The 2,540-nt window shown below is 35.0% G+C and overlaps 1 long non-coding RNA gene across 1 annotated transcript; it reads right to left on the bottom strand.

The window, feature by feature from the left end:
* Positions 1 to 249: 249 nt before the first annotated feature.
* Positions 250 to 2,268, bottom strand: LOC139760155 (uncharacterized). The gene is made up of 2 exons (XR_011715262.1): positions 990 to 2,268; positions 250 to 954 (listed from the first exon to the last, which is right to left on the bottom strand). It is a non-coding gene; the product is annotated as an uncharacterized lncRNA (long non-coding RNA).
* Positions 2,269 to 2,540: the final 272 nt, after the last annotated feature.

Raw genomic sequence — 2,540 nt, 5'->3', positions numbered from 1 at the left:
GTTAATGAATTCAAATGATTCATCCCCATAAACTTATAATTAATATGTGGTTTGAAATATGAGGTGAATAGAAAAAAAAATGATAAATTTAGTCCCGAGCAAAATTCTTCACAGTGTCCTTTCTCCTAATTAAATATACCACCTTAGTTGAGATGCAATTAAAAGGCTGATTATTTCAAAATATATTTATTATATACACGGGTATGTAACGAATATACCATCTTAGTTGAGATGCAATTAAAAGGCTGATTATTTCAAAATATATTTATTATCAGTAGTTACACGGGTATGTCACGTACCCGAGTGTGGACTTCATATTTACATTACAGGTGAAATACGCAAATTAGTACAGTTTCGGACAACCAATTGTCTAGAAAGCACCAGAAACCATTGGTAAAACCATGCCAACCATACTTCTTAAAACTAATACCCAAATAACTGCAACTATGTCTCATACGGCCGTGATATACTGCAGAGGGGGGAAAATGATTTGGGGAAACATATTCAAATAGTGCCGACTTATTTCTTAAGTTCCCATATTAGTGAACTTTAACAGAACTGCCACTCGAATACAGTGAAACTAAACCATTCATATTCATATTTTTGTAATTGTGATGCATCATGCCGGACAGTGCTCAAACTGTACTGTACTGTTGGTGTGCAATGTAATTCATGATAACCATTAGTGCAAGTATTTTGTCCTTGCCGGTACCAAAAAGATGACATTATTAAAAGCAAAAATAATGGAAGTCATTCAAAAAAAAAAAAAAAATGAGTGGTGTACGCAAGTGGTGTTTGGCAGGGCTGTTCAATTGGCGGCCCGCGGGCCAAATCCGGACCTTGAATGGTTTTTCATTGGTCCTTTGACAGACTCAAAAGAATTAAGATAAAGAAATTATTCATTTATTCAAGTGCTCACGAAATTTTACATAACTAGATTTTTATCTCGACCACCTATTTTTATATAACTAGATTTTTATCTCGACCACCTATTAATCATGTGATTTCGATCGATTGTAATAATTAGTTGAATGAAATGTTTAGAGAAAATAATGGAGGTAACATAAATGTATGACCCTTCCATCATTTTGAGTTTCATAATCCGGCCCTACACCTCAAGTAATTGAATAGCCCTGTTGTACGGCTAAGACACAAGTGCATTCATTATCCATGATGGTACAACATGATTATACTAAGACTTACCAGCTTGTAATTGTTCCATGCTGACTTCCTTCAAGACTTTTTTTTGTTCTATCCCTGTGCACTGGACTGACCTCTGACAAGCCTACCATGTTCACTGTGAAAAAAAAATCCATGTGTACCTACTCAAAACAGTTACAAAATTGCATGGCTTTTGATATTATGGTAAGAGTGTGAAAAGATTTAAAATCAGTCAATGAAACTCAATCTTTAAAGTATTAAGGAGGGCACATTTCTATTGGTTTTCTGATAAAATAAACACAGAGCAAAGAAAGAAGTCTGAAGTCTAAGCAGAGCAGTACACTCATCTCTGGCGTAGACAAATATTGCCACAATTATGATGTCACGTCTCACAAAACTTTCTTTTCATACAGAGAAACTTTAACCCTACCTATGCTGTGAATGACAAAATATACTTCTCTCTCTGGATATGAATAAGCAATCAGCTATAGGACATGAATAATCTAGGTCTGAATTTTGGCAGAAATAATCTTTCAAAACCATGAAACTGATAATTAGAGAGGAAATAAAAGAAAAAGAGTCGGTATTACCTATATTGTGGGGCGAGTCACAAACTCATCCCATGTCAGTGGCAGGTTGGCACAGATATATATATTTTGCACTATAAGTTTGTTTCTTGATTTACCTTTTATAGCTCAATAAAATCTGTACTTTGGTTTGCCTTCTCATTTTTACAATGACTTGTAAAACTCTGCACTAACATTTCAAAATTCATATACCATCTGTAAGTTCTGTCCATGAAATTTATGTTGGTTTGAAGTAGCATGGCTTGGTAGCTAATGTTACCAAAGCAACTCCACAAGCATACTTTTACTAGCTGTGAAGTTAAAAAAAAATGCCAGAAATCAAAGGTCACAAGTTAGGTTAAAATTGAGCTTGAAAATTTACTAGTTTAAATATAATCAATATAATCCAATATAATCCAATTTACTAAAAAAGGGGGTGACTGTATTGTTGACTGGTTGGTAAGGTTATTTAATGTATGTATGACTCATGGTGAGGTGCCTGAGGATTGGCGGAATGCGTGCATAGTGCCATTGTACAAAGGCAAAGGGGATAAGAGTGAGTGCTCAAATTACAGAGGTATAAGTTTGTTGAGTATTCCTGGTAAATTATATGGGAGGGTATTGATTGAGAGGGTGAAGGCATGTACAGAGCATCAGATTGGGGAAGAGCAGTGTGGTTTCAGAAGTGGTAGAGGATGTGTGGATCAGGTGTTTGCTTTGAAGAATGTATGTGAGAAATACTTAGAAAAGCAAATGGATTTGTATGTAGCATTTATGGATCTGGAGAAGGCATATGATAGAGTTGATAGAGAT

Source organism: Panulirus ornatus, chromosome 35 (genome assembly GCF_036320965.1).
Source record: "Panulirus ornatus isolate Po-2019 chromosome 35, ASM3632096v1, whole genome shotgun sequence".
Classification (NCBI taxonomy): domain Eukaryota; kingdom Metazoa; phylum Arthropoda; class Malacostraca; order Decapoda; family Palinuridae; genus Panulirus; species Panulirus ornatus.
Note: the sequence above shows the minus strand (reverse complement) of the source record. Positions and strands in the feature narration are given on the sequence as shown.